The sequence below is a fragment of the Ovis aries genome, chromosome 10 (assembly GCF_016772045.2).
Source record: "Ovis aries strain OAR_USU_Benz2616 breed Rambouillet chromosome 10, ARS-UI_Ramb_v3.0, whole genome shotgun sequence".
Taxonomy (NCBI): domain Eukaryota; kingdom Metazoa; phylum Chordata; class Mammalia; order Artiodactyla; family Bovidae; genus Ovis; species Ovis aries.
The window spans coordinates 56114048-56136002 of record NC_056063.1 but is presented as its reverse complement, the minus strand read 5'-3'; the positions used below and the strand labels follow the sequence as shown (position 1 = coordinate 56136002).

General features: G+C 38.9%; 1 long non-coding RNA gene across 2 annotated transcripts in view; it reads right to left on the bottom strand.

The window, feature by feature from the left end:
- The window catches only part of LOC132657263 (uncharacterized), a 186085-nt gene that overhangs the window by 68915 nt on the left and 95215 nt on the right, over positions 1-21955 (bottom strand). Inside the window, exons 5-6 of one of the 2 annotated variants that reach the window (XR_009595147.1) lie at positions 12773-12853; positions 4096-4228 (exon numbers count right to left, since the gene is read on the bottom strand). This is a non-coding gene — a long non-coding RNA (uncharacterized LOC132657263). Of the gene's footprint in view, positions 1-4095; positions 4229-12772; positions 12854-21955 lie in introns of those variants that run through there. The other variant, XR_009595146.1, reaches the window with a different exon arrangement.

Below are 21955 nucleotides of genomic sequence, written 5' to 3'. Positions count from 1 at the left end.
GAGCTGAATGAGCTGCTTATATATTTTAGAGATTAATCCTTTGTCAGTTGTTTTGTTTGCTATTCTTTTCTCCTATCCTGAGGTTGTCTTTTCACTTTCTTTATAGTTTTCTTCACTGTGCAAAAGCTACTGGGCATATAACCTGAGGAAACCATAATTGAAAAAGATACATGTACCCCATTGTTCATTGCAGCATTATTTACAATAACTAGGACATGGAAGCAACCTAGATGTTCATGAACAGATGAATATATAAAGAGATTATGGTACATATATACAATAGAATATTATTCAGCCATAAAAAGGAATGCATTTGACTCAGTTCTAATAAGGTGGATGAAACTAGTATAGAGTGAAGTAAGTTAGAAAACGAAAGACAAATATTATTTATTAACACATATATATGGAATCCAAAAAGATGGAACTGATGAACCTATTTGCAGGGCAGCAATGGAGATGCAGAGGGCTTCCCTGGTATCTCAGTTGGTAAAGAATCCACCAGCAGTGCAGGAGACCAGCTGTAACACAGGAGATGCAGGTTTGATCCCAGGGTCGGGAAGATCCCCTGGAGAAGGAAATGGCAACCCACTCCAGAATTCTTACCTGGGAAATTCCATGGACAGAGGAGCCCGGTGGACTACAATCCATGGGGCTGCAAGAGTGAGATATAAACCACGAATGGAGATGCAGACATAGAGAACAGACTCCTGGACATGGCAGGGAAGGAGAAGGGACGGATTGAGAGAGTAGCATGGAAATAAATACATTACCATATGTAAAATAGAGAGTGGAGATTTGCTGTATGACACAGGGAGCTCAAATCCAGTGCTCTGTGATAACCTAGAGGGGTGGAATGGGGTGGGAGGTGGGAGGGAGGCTCAAGAGGGAGGGGCCATATGTATGCCTACGGTTGATTCATGTTGATGAATGGCAGAAAACAACACAATATTTTAAAGCAATAATCCTCCAATTAAAAATAAATAAATTTAAACAAAGGAAAGAAAAAAATAGTAAAAGGACTGGAGTGAAAAACAATGTTGGCTAGAGTGGAGAGCAAAGGTATGGTCAAGGAGAATCGTGAGTTCAATTAGGGGTGGAAACCACTGTCAAACTCTGATCTTCTGAGGAAAAAGCAAATCCTAAAAACACCTACTTTTCTGAGGCTATTCATGGGGAAAGTTCATAAAACATAGTCCTGGGACCCAACCAGGGTATTCAGATTTAATAATAGTATGAACATGACGGTCTCATGGAGATGAGACTCAAGCCAGCAGATGAAACAAGAATGAACCTATGTGCCAATATTGGAAGCGGGGCAAATACAAGTGGAATGAAGAGGCCATAGGTCAGAGCCTGAGCAGTATGCAAGAGAGCAGAGCCTGTGGGCAGTGGAGGCTTGTTTCAGGAGAATGCATTTTGGAAACAGAGTTATTTGGCTGCTCTGTTTATTTTGTCTGTGGTTGGGTGAACTTGGGCTAAGTCCAGACAGTACAACTACAAGCATGCATGGCAGTAAAGAATCCACGTGCAATGCAGGAGACACCAGAGAATCAGGTTCGATCTCTGGGTCAGGAAGATCCCCTGGAGGAGGGCATGGCAACCCACTCCAGTATTCTTGTTGGGAAAATTCCATGAACAGAGGAGCTGGCGGACTCTAGTCCATGAGGTTACAAACAGTCGGACACGACTGAACTGACTGAGCATGTATGCATACCTGGATACAGGAGACATGAGTTTCTCCAGAAGCCTCCATAGCCCAGGAGGAGGAACAAAGAAAATGGACTTTGAATAACTTAGGGCTTGATACTAGCTGGACAAGAATGTTGACAAACCAATAAACGCATTGATCAAGGCACGATTTTTTAAAAATAGTGTTGCCAGAAATCTGCTGGATAGATCAGAGGATGGGGGACTGGATGGCTAATGGAACAGGTAAGAAGAAGAAAAGGAGTGAAAAAGATAGTTATATCTAATGAAAAGGGAACCACATATCCAAACTCAATTTTTCAAGTCAGCTCTGGAAATAGATAACATGTGACTCACAATGGAAGCATAGGCTGTACATGAACAGTTAGAATAAGGAAGAGGATAGAAAATATATATATGATGTAATTTCCATACTTTCCAGTTCACTGAAATAGAAAATAATATCAGACTATGAGAAAGATCAGATTATGTGTACTTTCAAGGAGCAGCAGGAAGAGTATGTCTAAGGAAGTAAATGAGATAATTTCACAAATAAGAGACATCACAATTTAGGTCTTTTATATGAATGATCATCCTTTGGCACTAGCCCTTGATCTTCCCTGGTGGCTCAGATAGTTAAGAACCCGCCTACAATGTAGAAGACCTGGGTTTGATCCCTGAGTCAGGAAGATCCCCTGGAGAAGGTCATGGCAACTCACTCCAGTATTCTTGCCTGGAGAATTCCATGGACAGAGGAGCCTGGCAGGCTACAGTCCATGGAATCACAAAAAGTTGGACAGGACTAAGTGACTAACACTGTACTATATGCTTAAGGTGCTACAGACCTGAGATACAAATCATAAATTGACTGTTATTTCCATAGTCCTTTACTGTTTACAGATGGTAAAAGCATCTGCCTATAACGCGGGAGACCCGAGTTCGATCCCTGGGTTTGGAAGATCCTCTGGAGAAGGAAGTGGCAGCCCACTCCAGTATTCTTGCCTGGAAAAATCCCATGGACAGAGGAGCCTGGCAGGCTGCAGTCCACGGGGTCGCAGAGAGTCGGACGTGACTGAGCAACTTCGCTTCACTTTACTGTTTACAACTCATTCACTTTCTACTACATTCAGTGACGTGGGGTCATCCTGAGAAGAGGGGATCTCAACACCCTCCTCCCTGGTTATTACAGAAGCAGAAACTAGTATGAAGCAAATCCTTTAAGCAGATATTCTTCTGGCTCTACAGCCCAATCTACTTCCACGACGTCACTTAGCATGAGTAAGACAAGCTTTACGCCTCCATAACAAGATGGAGAAAAACAATGAGACCCCCTGCAAAACAGAAATATCAGCTCCTAAATAAATGGTGAGAATTTATGTGAATGTGAATAAATGGTGAGAATAAATGAGGATAAATGGTAAGAATAATACTTTTGGTATCTGAGTGTCATACATGAACAAATCTATAGTATTTAATAAGTGATGAAACTACATTGCTATTATGAGAACAAGTTCTCTCTTTCACCAGTCATTTGTGTAGGCATAAATCTATAGACTTGGCAGAATTTATAATGACTGTGTCTGCCCACAAAGAAAGCTCAACTGCTGTTTATTACAAGGCAGAAATTCCTTGCACTTTTCTATTACATCATTGAAAATATTGATCTTAAGCTATTACCCACATGATCATGAATCAAGTCCTGGGTGTTTACATACCACCACCGAAGACACTGATCCAACAGAATCATAATAGGACTCTCCAGTATTAAAAATTCTTAGGGAAATTTGCTGAAACCCATTGGACATACTTTGAATTATTTGTTTGGTTAATTATCAGTGGCTCCAAAGGAAGCCACTGTAAAATCTCTCTCAGTAAATTGCTTTCAAAGCCTCAGGCAGTTTGTAAGCATTACGCATCTTGTACACGCCGCACAAAGTTCTCTTTGTGTATTGCGCTGTGTTACTTGTATCCTTGCACTTTTCACTAATGGTTTGTAGGAAGCCTTGGCCCACTAACAGGCTGCCCTGACAACTTAAATAGTCTTCCAGTCCTCTGAGTTTGAATTTGAACATAAGATCTTTACCGTCATGGTAAACACACCCATCAGGTCACTGGATGAAGCGAAACTTGCAAGTCTCTGATGCCTTATTACCCAATATCCTTCTTAAAGCTTCCAGATCCCAGACTAACAATTACCACATCTAATGGCTGTTGCTTCCCCTATTATCTTATTATCTTCTCTTAATATCCTTGGCAATTAAGATGATATCCAGTGTGTCTGGAGGAAAGGTGACCTGCATGAGACTTCCTGAGATGTTATCTGAGAGCAGGCACTGAAGCTATGATAAGAAGCCTGATGAAAACATCGCATTGACCAAAAGATAGTAAGTCTTTGTTCCAGGGAGAAAATGAGATTGTTTACATTTTTATTTCATTTTTGTTTTCAACTTATACAAGGTGATTCACTTACATGCAAGGTGTGTCAGCTCATCTTTGGAACTGTGATTCTCAGAATTCCTTTTCCCTGCATTGTTTCAGGTTCCTGTGGGTCACAAGACATATTTGGAGTGACATCTAAAAGGTAGAAAGATAGTGGGAAGCTGCTATACAGCAGAGGTGCTCGGTGATGACCTAGAGAGCTGGGATCCAGGGATGGGAGGGAGGCTCAACAGGGAGGGAATATATGTATACCTATAGCTGATTCATGTGGTTGTACAGCAGAAACTAGCACAACATTGTAAAGCAATTATCCTCCAATTAAAAGAAATCTTTAAAAAATAATAATAATAATAAAAATAAATAAATAAAAGGTGGAAAGAGGGAGTAGTTATATGCTTCTATGATGGGAAATTCCATGGAAGGCATCGTTCTGACCTGCTGGCTTTCCTCGTCTAAGGGGATCTCAGCCAGCCCTTAGTAACTCCAGCAAGCTTAGTAAGCCCTTAGTAAGTCAGCAAGCCCTTAGTAACTCAACAAGTTACTAAGCCCTTACTAACTAAGTCCTTAGTATCTCAGCAAGCCCTTAGTAACTCCTCTGCCTTTGAGTTCCCTGAACCCCAGGCTTCCACGTGCAGCTCCTACATTTGCTCTTCCAACTCATAAAAGATCTCCCCTTTCAGTTTCTCTGACCCTTGAATAAGCTCCACAAGTTTGGCTCAACAGTAAAGAACACCAGCCTCACACTCAAGTCACCAGCAGCAACTATGCTGAGCTTCATGGGTGGGTTCCACCTTGCCCTGCCCCTCACTACTTCAGCATCTTTCCTTCCCAGTGGCCTGCGCTACTGACTTCAGGCCCAGCATCCAGTGTAGAAAAACAGGCTTGTATCTATTCATTCAGCTCCTACAGATGTGTAAAGTCAAAGCCCTTTGATAAATCCCCTAGTCTTTATCACTCTGAGTGGCTCCATTTTTCTGATCCAAACTTGGCTAATGAAATATACATATCTTTGTGTGCGGTGTTAGAAAGTGATCTAGTTTCATTCTTTTACAAGTGGTTGACCAGTTTTCCCAGCACCACTTGTTAAAGAGATTGTCTTTACTCCATCGTATATTCTTGCCTCCTTTGTCAAAGATAAGGTGTCCATATGTGTGTGGATTTATCTCTGGGCTTTCTATTTTGTTCCATTGATCTATATGTCTGTCTTTGTGCCAGTACCATACTGTCTTGATGACTGTGGCTTTGTAGTAGAGCCTGAAGTCAGGCAAGTTGATTCCTCCAGTTCCATTCTTCTTTCTCAAGATTGCTTTGGCTATTCGAGGTTTTTTGTATTTCCATACAAATCTTGAAATTATTTGTTCTAGTTCTGTGAAAAATGTGGCTGGTAGCTTGATAGGGATTGCATTGAATTTGTAAATTGCTTTGGGTAGTATACTCATTTTCACTATATTGATTCTTCCAATCCATGAACATGGTATATTTCTCCATCTATTAGTGTCCTCTTTGATTTCTTTCATCAGTGTTTTATAGTTTTCTATATATAGGTCTTTAGTTTCTTTAGGTAGATATATTCCTAAGTATTTTATTCTTTTCGTTGCAATGGTGAATGGAATTGTTTCCTTAATTTCTTTTTCTACTTTCTCATTATTCGTGTATAGGAATGCAAGGGATTTCTGTGTGTTGATTTTATATCCTGTAACTTTACTGTATTCATTGATGAGCTCTAGTAATTTTCTGGTGGAGTCTTTAGGGTTTTCCATGTAGAGGATCATGTCATCTGCAAACAGTGAGAGTTTTACTTCTTCTTTTCCAATTTGGATTCCTTTTATTTCTTTTTCTGCTCTGATTGCTGTGGCCAAAACTTCCAGAACTATGTTGAATAGTAGCGGTGAAAGTGGACACCCTTGTCTTGTTCCTGACTTTAGGGGAAATGCTTTCAATTTTTCACCATTGAGGATAATGTTTGCTGTGGGTTTGTCATAGATAGCTTTTATTATGTTGAGGTATGTTCCTTCTATTCCTGCTTTCTGGAGAGTTTTTATCATAAATGGATGTTGAATTTTGTCAAAGGCCTTCTCTGCATCTATTGAGATAATCATATGGTTTTTATTTTTCAATTTGTTAATGTGGTGAATTACATTGATTGATTTGCGGATATTGAAGAATCCTTGCATCCCTGGGGTAAAGCCCACTTGGTCATGGTGTATGATCTTTTTAATGTGTTGTTGGATTCTGATTGCTAGAATTTTGTTGAGGATTTTTGCATCTATGTTCATCAGAGATATTGGCCTGTAGTTTTCTTTTTTTGTGACATCTTTCCAATCAAAAAATGGGCCAAAGAACTAAATAGACATTTCTCCAAAGAAGACATACGGATGGCTAACAAACACATGAAAAGATGCTCAACATCACTCATTATTAGAGAAATGCAAATCAAAACCACAATGAGGTACCACTTCACACCAGTCAGAATGGCTGCGATCCAAAAATCTGCAAGCAATAAATGCTGGAGAGGGTGTGGAGAAAAGGGAACCCTCCTACACTGTTGGTGGGAATGCAAACTAGTACAGCCACTATGGAGAACGGTGTGGAGATTCCTTAAAAAATTGCAAATAGAACTACCTTATGACCCAGCAATCCTACTTCTGGGCATACACACCGAGGAAACCAGAATTGAAAGAGACACATGTACCCCAATGTTCATCACAGCACTGTTTATAATAGCCAGGACATGGAAACAACCTAGATGTCCATCAGCAGATGAATGGATAAGAAAGCTGTGGTACATATACACAATGGAGTATTACTCAGCCATTAAAAAGAATTCATTTGAATCAGTTCTGATGAGATGGATGAAACTGGAGCCGATTATACAGAGTGAAGTAAGCCAGAAAGAAAAACACCAATACAGTATACTAACACATATATATGGAATTTAGGAAGATGGCAATGACGACCCTGTATGCAAGACAGGGAAAGAGACACAGATGTGTATAACGGACTTTTGGACTCAGAGGGAGAGGGAGAGGGTGGGATGATTTGGGAGAATGACATTCTAACATGTATACTATCATGTGAATTGAATCGCCAGTCTATGTCTGACGCAGGATGCAGCATGATTGGGGCTGGTGCATGGGGATGACCCAGAAAGTTGTTATGGGGAGGGAGGTGGGAGGGGGGTTCATGTTTGGGAATGCATGTAAGAATTAAAGATTTTAAAATTTAAAAAATAAAAACTAAAATTAAAAAAAAATGAAATATACATATTTGTTATACTCCAGAGGATAATAGCTAGTAAAATATGATTAAACAATCTATTAAAATTTCAAGTGGTAAAGGAGAAAATTTCCCACTTACTGTTTTATGTTGGTATTTTGAAGCTTCTACCCTTTCAAATAATTTTATTTTTAAATAGGTTTCTATAGGTAAGATGTTATAAAATTATTGAAAACATAGTATTACCTCCAAAAGACTATTCTGAATGCTGAATTCATGCAGAAATTAGTTCAGTCAGATGAGAACCATGCTCTTCATTAGGACATGGATGACTTTTGTAATCCAAACCACTGAAACAATTTCCTAATTTTGACCTCACGAAGAATTAATTCTTCTCACACTTGGGAAAATAAGAGAATTTGTTAAATTCCTTTCAAGGTATGGAAAATATCTTGTAGTAAAGACACTCCAGGCAAGTGAAACCAGGAACCAAGCTAATAAAATTACTTATGAATATATGAACATTCTCTCCTAATATATTTCTCCATACAAGCTATTAATCTAATTTATATCACATACATGGTTCTCTTCTGCTTCTTTCTACCTCACAGAGGAAGGAATGTGCTGGTATAAATTCACAGAGAGGGGTGTTTATAATTGCTAGGATCCTTACAAGTTTAAAAGGCAGAACTAAAAATTTGATATGTGTTCCACAATTCTCTAGTTTTGTTTCTGTCTCTGTATTACTTATATGTGTTGAAGCAATGAGACACTTAACATCTGAGTCACTCAGTGCCACTTAGCAATGTAACTGAGTGTGAGGCATGGTTATGGAAGATATAAGAACATAAGAACTGCAGAAGATACAAGGAGGACAAAGACCCAGCCCCTGAAGAAGGGTGTGGTCTGTGCCAAGGCTTCAGAGAAGGAAGTTTAAAGAAGAAAGTGGGAAGGATGGGGAATGTTGCTCGTTTACTTCCATAAAGCAACTAAAGGAGTAGAAGAAAAGTGGATGTTAAAGCAGAGTCCACAAGCTGGAGAAAGGGTGCTATAAGGAGAACACACTACTTATGTGTGCATTTTACGGCTTCCCTGGTGGGAAGCTCAGATGGTAAAGAATCTACCTGCCATGCAGGAAACCTGGGTTCGATCCCTGGGTCTAGAAGATCCTGCGGAGAAGGAAACGGCTACCCATTCCAGTATTCTTGGCCTGGAGAATTCCATGGACAAAGGAGCCTTGTGGGTTACAGTCCATGGGATTGCAAAGAGTCAGACACACTGAGTGTACTAACACTTCACCTTTTAAGGAGAAGGAAATGGCCACCCACTCCAGTATTCTTGCCTGGAGAATCCCATGGACAGAGGAGCCTGGGTGGGTGGGGGCTACAGTTCATGGAGTCGCAAAAGAGTTGGACACAACTGAAGTGACTTAGCATGCATGTAGAGACCTACTGATTCAGGAGTTTTCTCTGGCAATAGATGTGTGGGTTGCAGCAAACAGTATAAAGGCAAGAATTGTAGGCGTTGGTTCAGAAACAATATGATTGACCATAAATAATATGGAACTAGACATTCACCATAAGTATGAAGTGAAACTATTTTATCATAAAAATGTAGGATGGGGAGAGATAGAAGAAACACCAAATAAAGTTTTACATACATGGTCATTTTATTTTCATGATAGAAAGTAAGGTCATTTTTTGAGACTAGAATAATAGTTATATTTTAAGGAAAATAGATAAGGTTAATGAATCAATTATCTATGACGGTATTTTCAATCCCTCTCACGGCTCCAGTAATTGTCCTGTCCGCTCTGCTTCATCCATGTTGCTTGTACTAGAACTGCCCAACTATTTGGTTGTAACTATTCCTTCTTGGCCACAGTTGATTAGCCCAGAACTGGCCACCAGACTATAGTGTAACCAGCCATTCATTGTGTTCTCCCAGAATTCAGGAACTTCAGTGTAAAAGTCACTGTCTTTCTAGTAATCCAGGTTTTACCATGGAAACCTAAATGTCATGTCTTGTTCTGTCAGTGTGTTTCCCACGTTTCCCACCATAGGTAACATAGAACAGATGTGACCTGCACAGAAAAAATATTTTAAATAGATTCACAAAGAAGATAATAAATACAAGACAGAAACGGAAGTTAATCTCTGGGTTCCAGTTGTTACTAAGAACCAGTCCTATTCCCATCCTTTGATTCTGTAAGATATCCCAGGAAGATTTTAATAAATACCCCCAATTGTTTAAGCTCATGGTTTTCTGATCCTTTCAATAAGAAGGCTGTGGTGAATAAAAATCATTTTTCTCTTCAGAGAATTAGCAGTAGAGTTGAGTAGGGAGACATCTAAGCATAGCCAGACACCGTGATGGGGTCCCTATGAAGTTGGAAACCATAAACGGTGATGGTACTCATCTGCTTGGTGTGTGAGCTTCTGCAGAAACATTCTGCAGCCTGGAGCTAGACAAAGAGAAAACAGGCTAGTGAACTGATAGAGAATTGTGGTTTTCATCGTAAAGAAACTCCACGGAAGAACAATAGGACAGGAGAGTTAGTGATATTGACAAACGTGTGATTGAAATTCAGGATGAAATGTCTCTCAAAGGGAATGATGTAATCCATTAGTGATATCAGCCCTGACCAGAAGAACAGGCAGCACAAGAATGATTCCTAATACATTCCTTTTTTTTCTCCCTTTCAGGATCTAAATTTATACTCCATCCTTTTTTTAATAAAACCAAATTAACTTCCAAATCAAGATTATGGTAAAGAAACTGATATAAAAATCACTGAGCAAAACTGCAACATTTTTGTACAGAAAACCAGATGTCTAGGAGATCAAATCATGCGGTCTATCTTAGGCATAAGATACTAGAAGAAACAGTCACAGAGAAGAAATGAAAGTTCTAGTCCTGCTGTTATGGGAAGAAAAATTAGGCTAAAAAGAGAATTGTGTACATATCATTATCAAATGGTGACTGCAAACACCAAAGTTTTATACTTTCTATTTCTTTTTTTAAATGTATTTATTTTAATTGGAGGCTAATTACTTTACAATATTATGGTGGTTTTTACCTTGCATCAACATGAATCAGCCATGTGTGTACATGTTCCATTTCTATGCTTCCTTTTCTGTAAGATTTTGAAGTGAGAAACAATTGGTCTTGATGCCCACTCAAATCCCCTTTTACTTACCATTCTAATACCTGTTGTCTATATTTCCAGCTGTCTACACCAGTGTTTCATTGTCTGTAAATTTTATCTGGCCAAAGCCACAATAGCCTAAGAATTAACACCCCCTACAAACATCCTTCGGAGAAGGAAATGGCAACCCACTCCAGTATTCTTGCCTGGAGAATCCCAGGGACAGTGGAGCCTGATGGACTGCCATCTATGGGGTCGCACAGAGTCGGACACGACTGAAGCAACTTAGCAGCAGCAGCAGCAGCACGAACATCCTTCAACCAATAAGGGAAGGGACTTTGGTGCATAAACATTCCAGCTTGCTCTCCCCACTTGGTACTAACTCTGAAATGCACCCAGATTTTCTCAGTGAGGGCAAAATCTGGTCATGCCCAGTAACAACCTGGTAGTGCTTTTGTTACTGGCTGTCTTTCCTTCCCTATTCTACTTTCTTGCCCTCTATTCATGTTTCCTGAAATTATCTCTTGAATTAGCTCTTAAACTTGAATACTTGCTTCAGGATTTGCTTCTGGGGATATGCAAACTACAAAAAGATTTGGAATAGAGTCAATAGGGCTAACTCATCATTCTAGGACCTCTTTTGTGAGAGTTCAAGATTTAGAGAATTTCCTTTTCCCCCTGAGAGAAGTGTCAGTTCTTTAATTTTTGGTAGGACAAAGGTGTGTGAGATCTTTGAGGTATTATTTAAGGTTTATATAAAATTAAACTGGATGTGAGCAAAGGGGCTAAAGGTTAAAATTATATTAAGAATTTTGTGTTCAATAAATACAGGTTCTTCTAACTGAAGTGCTGTTGTTGAGTTGCTCAATCATGTCTGACTCTTTGAGATTCCATGGATGGCAGCACGCCAGGCTTCCCTGTCCCTCACCATCTCCTGGGGTTTGCTCAAACTCATGTCCACTGAATCGATGATGCCACCCAACTATCTCATTCTCTGTCGCCTCCTTCTTCTGCCCTCAATCTTTCCCAGAATCAGGGTCTTTTCCAGTGAGTTGGCTAGTTATAATTGCATTAAGAATTTTGGGGTCTATACATACAGGTTCTTTATAATTCAAGTGAGACAACCTATATGTTAAATTAAAGGCTATTACAATATATCGAGGCTAAAACATTGCAAAAGAGCTTTAAACAGTATAATATCATAACTTTGGACTGTATTTGTGACAATTAAGGAAGCAGTTGAGAATATGTACTTATAACTTGCTTCAATAACTCCCACAATTGAATGGCTTCACACAATTAGAATTTCATTTTACACTATTAATATTCAATGTAGGAGTTCCAAGTACAGGCTAACAGAGATGCTTCACCCAGTCTATCAGGAAATCAGCTTCTAAGGCTTCTGAGGTCACCCCAGGGGTCTCCTCCAATCTAGACAGCCAGAAATAGAAAAGGGCAGAAGGAATGAATCAGGACATAACTTTAAGGAGCAGCCTTAAAGGAGGAGGAGTTCATTCCACTCTCATTCCATCGGCTATGATGCAATCACGTGACTATGCTGAACTGCAAGAGGCGGGGTGGGTTATAGATGGTATTCCCACTGGGAAACAGGACCTGCTTCTCCAAGTGACACCTCTCCTTTAGAAGAGACAGTACCCATTTCTGGCAAATATATAGCCATCTCTTCCACCACCTGGCTTCCACGGTAGCACTGGGTAAAGAACCGGCCTGCTAATGCAGGAGACACAAGAGATGCAAGTACAATCCTTGTGTCAGGAAGATCCTCTGGAGAAGAAAATAGCAACCCACTCCAGGATTCTTGCCAGGGAAATCCCGTGGACAGAAGAGCCTGGTGTGCCGTAGTCCATGGGGTCACAATGAGTTGGACACGATTGAGTGACTGAGCACATGCTCCACCACCATGTTTGCCTTATGCAAATGAATATGTGAAATAAATTAATAATATAAACAAATTAGAACTGAATATTAAGTAACTCAAACCACTTTCAAGAATTGGAGAAAGATGGATGATCATGTCAGCAATTCACATATATTTTAAAATAATCCTTGCCCAATTATTAAAACTTGTCTCCTTCTGCCAATAACATATTTAAGAGTTTAATTCTCTGAAATGGAAAACACTAATATTTAGTCACTTAAAAAATCCATCAGTGAAACATTTCATTGATTCATATTAATCTTCTCCTATGCCACTTCGCTAAAACAACTACTTTATATACAAATGAAATCCAAGGAAATTCTTATCTCTTCTTTGCCACATACCTGTATATTCTTTATGGGGAATATGAAGACCATGTCACAGTTACCTTTTCTCTCCATAAAACTGGATCTGTTTTCTCTGATCTGAGGAGATAAATGCAAGGAGGCAGAGATTATAGCAAATGTAAAGATCAAAACTGAGTCAGGCAAGTATTTGGTCTCAATGCCACAGGCTAGAATAAATGGATAACAAATTGAGATTTCTGTTATGAATTCATTGTTCTTCCCAGTACAGCAAACTGCCCTCTTAATTTTTGATATAGCAACAATCATTTGTATTAATATGATATCTTAATTATGAGTATCTACATGGGATCTGTTAAAAGAGAAAAATAAATGCAAAACAAAACCCAACTTTTATACTTTGAAGTAATTCAGAAAAGATACTAACTTTATTTTGGAAAGTGGACTTATGCTTCATGTATAAGTGATTCTCAAACATTACATTGTCTAGATTTTAAAGGAAAGAAGATGGCTGTAACAATAGCGTTGCTGACTGCTATCATGATGCTTATTAATGGAACTGTTGACTTCTCCAGTCAGTACGGGTGGTGGTGGTTTTCATGATCACTAACTTATAAACTATGTGCCACTTCTGAATGGGAGAAAATAATAGCAAATGAAGCAACTGACAAACAACTAATCTCAAAAATATACAAGCAACTTATGCAGCTCAACTCCAGAAAAATAAACGACCCAATCAAAAAATGGGCCAAAGAACTAAATAGACATTTCTCCAAAGAAGACATATGGATGGCTAACAAACACATGAAAAGATGCTCAACATCACTCATTATTAGAGAAATGCAAATCAAAACCACAATGAGGTACCACTTCACACCAGTCAGAATGGCTGCGATCCAAAAATCTGCAAGCAATAAATGCTGGCGAGGGTGTGGAGAAAAGGGAACCCTCCTACACTGTTGGTGGGAATGCAAACTAGTACAGCCACTATGGAGAACAGTGTGGAGATTCCTTAAAAAATTGCAAATAGAACTACCTTATGACCCAGCAATCCCACTGCTGGGCATACACACCGAGGAAACCAGAATTGAAAGAGACACATGTACCCCAATGTTCATCACAGCACTGTTTATAATAGCCAGGACATGGAAACAACCTAGATGTCCATCAGCAGATGAATGGATAAGAGAGCTGTGGTACATATACACAATGGAGTATTACTCAGCCGTTAAAAAGAATTCATTTGAATCAGTTCTGATGAGATGGATGAAACTGGAGCCAATTATACAGAGTGAAGCAAGCCAGAAAGAAAAACACCAATACAGTATACTAACACATATATATGGAATTTAGGAAGATGGCAATGACGACCCTGTATGCAAGACAGGAAAAAAGACACAGCTGTGTATAACGGACTTTTGGACTCAGAGGGAGCGGGAGAGGGTGGGATGATTTGGGAGAATGGGAATTCTAACATGTATACTATCATGTGAGAATTGAATCGCCAGTCCATGTCTGACGTAGGGTGCAGCATGCTTGGGGCTGGTGCATGGGGATGACCCAGAGAGATGTTGTGGGGAGGGAGGTGGGAGGGGGGGTCATGTTTGGGAACGCATGTAAGAATTAAAGATTTTAAAATTTAAAAAATAAAAAAATAAAAAAAATAAACTATGTGCCAGGTACTGTAAGCACTTTATATGCTGTCTCATACTATTATTATTTCAGATTTATAGAAGAGAAAGCTGAGATTTAAAGAAGGTAAGCATCTTGCCCCAAATCACATCAACAGGACACAGATGAGGTATAAACATAACCTGCTTGACAACACTCTATGCTATTAACCATTATGTTGTGTGACCTTCCCTAAAGGTACATCACTGTTTGGTACTCTGTTAAGTACAGGCTGACAACAAAGAATTAATTTAATGAAAATGAACAGAAACTAACTACAGTGGTTCCCTCTTATCCAGGAGAGATAAGACCCCCAGTGGATGCCTGAAACCACAGATATCAGTATAATAGTACTGCACCCTACCCTATATATACTAGGTTTGTTCCTGTACATGGGTACCTATGACAAAGTTTTATTTATAAATTAGGCACAGTAAGAGATTAACAACAAAAACTAACAATAAAATACCATACATTGTAAATAACAGTTATTAATCGTGGTCTCTCTCTTTCAAAATATCTTATTGTACATACTTAATACCTTGTCCATCTTAACTGAGCACTTATCACACACTGTGGCCGAATCTTCTGCAGTTTGAGGCACAACAGCAAAACTGGTATGAATTCCTTTTCCCTTCATCACAGATAAAAGATTGGTTCTTACTGTGGATTTTAGCAGCTGCAGCATATTCTTTTTTTCGTTCCCTATTAAGCTGAGAACTTTCACCTTTTACTTAAAGAAGTCACCTCATGGCTTCTCTCTGGCATACTCAAATGACCAGCATCACTACTCTTGCTCTTTGGGGCCACTAGGTAAAATAAGGGTTATGTGAACACAAGTACTACAATATCATGATGACAAATAACTGAGATGGCTACTAAGTGATTACTTGGCAAAATCTACTAACAAAAAAAAAAAAAAACAAAACGATGATGCTAGTCTGGGGCAGGACAGAGTTGAATGGCACAAAATTTCATTGTGCTACTCAGAAAAGTGTTCAGTTTAAAGCTTATGAATTGTTTATTTCTGGAATTCTTCCTTTGATAGTTTCCGTTTCTCTCCATTGACTGTGGGTAACTGAAACCAAGGAAAGTAAAGCCATGGATAAAGGGAACTAACTAGTATAAACTATAAGACAGGAGATAATAAAAGAAAATTAGGCACTTTCACATCAATACTGCTATTTTATTTTGTTAATTCATTTTTCAATTGGAGCATAACTGCTTTACAATGTTTTGTTTCTACTATACAATGACAGTGAATCAGCTATAAGTATCCATATGTCTGCACCGTCTTGAGCCTCCCTCTCACCCCTATTCCACTCCACCCTCTAGGTCATCACAGAGCACCGAGCTGAGCTCCCTGTTCTATATAGCAGCTTCTCACTAGCTACCTATTTTACACATGGTAAAGTATATATATACATATCAATGCTACTCTCTCAATTCAACCACCTTCTGATTTTTAATATGACAGCCTTTGGAAATGGGTAACATTTTCCATTTTCCATCAGATAATTGAGACTTAGAGAAGTTGGGGGACACGTCCCTCACTACCACGCAACAATTAAAAGACAGAGTCAACACAGACCCATGCCTTTTAACTTTACAACTCTACTCCTGCTACCGCACTCCTTCACAGCGCATGGAAAATGAAAGCAGTGCTCGGTCGTGTCTGACTGTTTGCAACGCCATGGACTGTAGTCCACCGAGCTACTCTGTCCATGGAATTTTTTAGGCAAGAATACTGAAGTGGGTTGCCATTTCCCACTCCAGCAAATTGACCTGACCCAGGGATCGAACCCACGTCTCTTGTGTCTCCTGCATTGGCAGGCAGATTCTTTACCACTGTGCCACCTCGGGAGCTCTTTTAGAGCACATTGTGTTCTCATTTAATATTTTTGTTTCATTTCTTATTACCTAAGTTTACCTGAATTTCAATGTTTACATTAACTATGACTTTTCATTTCCTTCTGAAACAAATCAACCAATCTAATTTAGTGTTACTCTCCTAGCAAAGAATGAAGATGCTTGTCAAAATCCAAATCTGTGTCTTCAGAGTATAAACTTGTATTAATATGATCCCAAAAAAGGAAGATGAAGGAGACACTTACAACCCTGAATGTTCACTTCTCTGACACACAATAGAGATTGTCATCTTGTTTTTCAAATAAGAAAATGAAAAATGAAACGTAGAACAGGAAACAAATAGAGTGATTGCAAAATCAGTAACAAGGTCAGAGTTATGCAATTGAGACTACAAGCAATTATATGCACAAGTGCTTTGAGAAAATTGTGCACTCAAATTGTAATCTGGGGCATATTAGGAGGAAATCAAACAGTCCATAATGTGAAAATCTGAAGAAAGAGAGGGATGTAGTATAAATTACCCAATAGTAACAAGGAAAGTTGGAGAAGGGAATGGCAACCCGCTCCAACATTCTTGCCTAGAGAATTCCATAGACAGAAGAGCCTGGTGAGCTACAGTCCATGGGGCTACAAAGAGTCAGATACGACCGAGCTACTAACACACAGACACACACAACAACAAAAAAGTATCAAGAAATATAATATTCAGGATGGGAGAAGATATGGAGGAGAATCTAGCTAGGAGAAGAATTCTCAAAGATGTAGAACCCCATATAACAGAAAACAGTAGCAGAATGAAAAAGCTTCTTTAACTGAAGAGAGAGCTTAAAAGCTGAGAATAAACATGATTACTGCAGGAAATTTGCAGAACTAACACGTAAAAAAAATAGATTCAATCTTTATAAGAATGATGAAAAATCTCAATACATAAAATAATAACCCACAAAAAAAGTAAATGAGATGGAAGGGTAGTTTTAGAAACTTTAATTTTTATTCAGATATTCTAAAATAATTTAAAATCAGACACCTAAGAAAAATTTTATATAAAGCATTGTTAAAAAGAAATAAACTGTATCGTACAAACATATTTTTAATCTTCTCAGTGACATCATTGTTTAGTGTGATAACCAAATATAGAGCCAGTAATAGGCTCACACTGTGACAAGAGAGAAAAATCAGAAAACAAGAATGATGCTATAGAAGACTACCTTTGGAAGGCTACATATAACTTTTTCTAGCAATGTACAAACATAAGACTTTTAAAAATGTATCTCTAGTAATACCTCCTTTGTTGTTTTTCCAGACAGTTGGGCAACAGAAATGTCATTTGATCCATGCTTAAGTTCTTAAGAGAACCAGAAACATAATGGGCTACAAAACACCTTAAACCACTGGCATCATGAACACTTCCTGTCTAATTCTGTTGGACAACAGAGACAAAGTAAGCCCTGTAATTACATCCCAGCCTGATCTATGCTTGCAGTCATGTAATTAATACTTCCTCTGTAAAGCAATGGAATAATTTAAAGAGCAGATTTTTTTTTTTCAACCATGGTCTGAAAAAAAGAAAAAACTCCAAGAGGAGAATAAATGTGCATTTTAGCTATGTGCAGACACTTCTGGGATTCCATTTGCTAAGAGAAATTGTAACTAGATTCTCAGAGCTTTCATTGTACCAAGAGATGAAAATGATACTTCCTTCCTGCGAAGGGCTATAGTTGAGGGGGTGGGGGGGGGGGGGGGGTAGAAGAAAGGGCGACCAGAACCTATATTTATTCCGTGAGGTTTTATGAAAATGGTAAACATAATCTCAGTTCCTGGCTACCTGAGCCACCCTAGCATGGTGCCAACCACATTTGCAGAGCCTCAGCCAGGAAAATCACTGCAGAAATCTGGCTCTAGAGGCTAGACCTCAACTTACACAACAGAAATAAAACACTGCACCCCAGCAAATCTATAGTGACTTCCCAAACGCCTGCATAGTTTCTAATGTCCATTTTAGAGAGGTATTCACAATCATGAATGTAGGTCCTACAGAACTCAGAGACAATAAAACTGGGCTGTAACACAAAGGCGGGGGACAGAGTAAGAGTGAGAATGTAAAGCTAACAATGTGGGTTTTACCAAGAGAGCTGCATTTTCAACAGTTGTTCCGATTTTAAATACTTTTACATTATTTTCTTTTAAATGGCTCACACACATGCCCAGAAAAAAAGTCTATATTTTCAAAATCCCTCTCCATCGCCAACCAATCCCAAAACAAATTTCATCTTTGTCATTTTGTCAACTATCTTTATTTAACATTTAGAGTACACGAAGAGTGGTGGTAGGGTATACACAGGGTCAGTGCAATGGTGATTACCTATTCCTGAAACAGTGTCCCCATCTTACCCCTTATAACACTAAATGACCTTATTTTCGACTCAATGAGGTCTTCTCTGGGACTTCCCTGATGGCCCAGTGGCTAAGACTCCATGCTCCCAATACAGGGGGCTCCTGGTCAGGGAACTAGTTCCCACATGCCACAACTAAGACCTGCCACAGCCAAATAAAATGAAATGTTTTTTTAAATCTTTCAAAAAAAAGTTAGTTCTACTCAGATCACTTTTCTACTTCTCTAAACATCACCCTGTCTATATGCTATAAAATAACTCACCATCACTGAACACTTTGTTTATTGATTTGTCTGTATTTGAAATATGAAAAAAAAATCTGAAAATGAAGAAACAAGGAAACAGCTAAGCGAATATCATAGTTATCTTGATCCGCCTACGCTTCCATAACAAAATATCATAAACTAGGTGAGTTATTAACAGAAGTTCCTTTTCTCACAGTTCTCAAGGCTGAGAAGTACAAGATCAGGGTGCAAGCCAATTCCATTTCTTGTGGGACTTGGCTTGCCACCTCCTGAGTGTATTCTCATCTCCTCTTTTTGTAAGATCACCAATATTCTATGATAAGGGCCCCACCCTCATGACCTAATCTAACCCTAATTACCTCCCAAAGGCTCTTCCTCCAAATACCATCATATTAGGCATTAGGGTTTCAACCCCCAGTGAATTTAGAGGGGATACAAATATTCAGTTAAGTGCCAGATCTGGATCCCCTCAACAGAAAAGAACAGCAAGAGAATATTTTGCTTGATTACTAAACTGAATCACCTTGCACCTATCATAGAAATCATCTGTTTTGTTCTGGCAGGAAAATATAGTTCTCAGTGTCCAGTAATTAATATTCATTTCCAGAGCAACTTGACTTGGGCATTTTCACTCTGGTAGCTTGATAGGTTACATTTTATATTCGTAAATTCAATTGATTGGCTCATAAATTCTTCAAGCTCTTCATTTTAATCTAAGAACTATGCCAAGAAAAACATAAAAATTTTAAGGTAATATATGGCCCTGCATGAAAATTTAAAGGTAATAAGCCAGATTTATATTCTGTGAAACAGAGAATAAAAAAATCTTAACAAAAAACAAAATGATGGATAGGATACTTCAAAGCACACTTTTCTTTTGGCGCAATGATTTTGAGCTCACATGTAAGTAGTCCCCTGTTCTTCCGGCAAGCCCACAGAAGAGGGAGTCCCTCTCTATTGGAGATCGCTTCATTTTTTTCCCACTAGAAAAGAGCAGTTGGGGATTTTTAATATACTTTTGGCTGAGGAACTCTGAAATTTAATATATGTTCCAATTTGAAAAAACTGGAAACACAAAATAGGACAATGGCCCAAGTCCAAATATTCTCAATTTTCCAGAGTCAAACACTGAAGCAAAGAAACAATAAGAAAACTCTCATGAAAATTACCAAGAGCAAGGGATGTCTGAATTGAACATTTTATTCACTGAATTCATAATTTTTTTACTTCCTTTAATTATTAGTCTTATCTCACAGAGCAAATTCACATTGAAATGATTAAACAGGGTTTTGGGAACCTGTGTTAGACTGACTAGCGATCATGCCCACATGCCTATTATAAAAAGTATTCATTGTCATCTGCCACATGTAGGTCATATTAACTGGTTAATAAACATATGACAGCTACATCATTCACCCAGGTGGAGCTAGTGGTAAAGAACTTGCCTGCCAAAGCAGGAGACATAAGAGATACAGGGGCGATCCCTGGGTTGGAAAGATCCCCTGGAGGAGGACATGGCAACCCACTCCAGTAGGCTTGCCTGGAGAATCCAATGGACAGAAGAGCCTGGTGGGCTGTGGACCACAGGGTCCAAAGAGTCGGACAGGGCTGAACTGACTTTGCACGCACAAGCTATGTACAAAGCACTGTACTACAAACTATATCCAAATACTATTTCAGAAACAACTTCATGTTAAAATGGAAATATCTCTCCAGAGATTATTCTGAGGACTCAAGAGCTCTTCACAGTCTTCACAAGGACAAGTGAACACTCTCCAGTTAAAGAAAGAGACATGTGATGTGAAAGCTTCATCAACATCACAGCAGAAGACAGACACATGCACCGCATTTGCACAGAAAGAAGAAAGCTATTAACACAGCCTACCCTGTGCCATCCTTAGGAAACTGCAGCCAAGCCTGCAAAGGCAGATTGAAATTGAAGGGCATTCCCAGATTGGTAGGGTTTTCCACCAACCTGTATATAAATCATCTTGTTCCTCATCTGCCATGTGAATAGGTTCTGCAGCTCCCGTGGGACTAGCTCATGAAATGTACTCATGCAACCTCAGAGCATTCAGTATTTTTTTCTTCTCCAAATTTCCACGGCATTATTCCTGTGTTTACCTTTCTAGTTCTTGGATAGATCTTTCTCTGTTTCTTGTACAATGCCTATTCTGCAGTTCACTTTTTAAATCCTGATGTTCCTCTCTCAAAGAATCACATCATCCAGTCCAGATCCCCAGCCTCTTTATCTCCTCTGAATTCCAGGTCCAAATATCTAACTCTTGGAGAGCTTCTTTGAGATGCCCAAAGGGTACCAAAAAGCGAATGTTAACAAAAATCCAAGTCAAAATCTGTACTTTCAGAGGCTGTTGTTGTTGTTGTTGTTGTTGTTGTTTAGTCGCTCAGTCACATCTGACTCTTTGTGACCCCAGTAACTGCAGACTTGCCAGGCTCCTCTGTCCATGGGATTTCCCACGCAAGAATACTGGAGTAGGTTGCCATTTCCTTCTCCAGGGAATCTTCCCAACCCAAGGATGAAACTCATGTCTCCTGTACTGCAGGTGAATTCTTTACCACTGAGCCACCAGGAAAGCCCCAGAAGCTGCTAGCTCCTTTCTTTTTCCTGCTTTGTCAATAATACTATTAACCACTCGAAAAACACAACATGAAATCTGAGAGTCTGTACTTCTTCCTTCATTCTTCTTCCAAAGAGTGGTCAGGTACAGTGATTACAACTTCTCCCTCATCCTTCCAAGTACTTGATTTAAACGCTATTATTTTCCCTTTATATATTGAAATACTATTTATTTGCCATCAGTTACATTTCAGATGTTATGATAATTAAATTATCTTAATAGTGTCTATACTAGGAGAAACAGATAAGCAAATGAGGCTTACTTTCTCATGGCATTTCTTAAACTCTCTCTAGCCTTCTATTCTATCCTTGACATTGTCAGTTTTCTCATCAGGACCTTCTCCAATCTACTCAAAATGTTCCAGTCATTTCTAATAATCTATAAAGAAACAACAGAGTTCTGCAA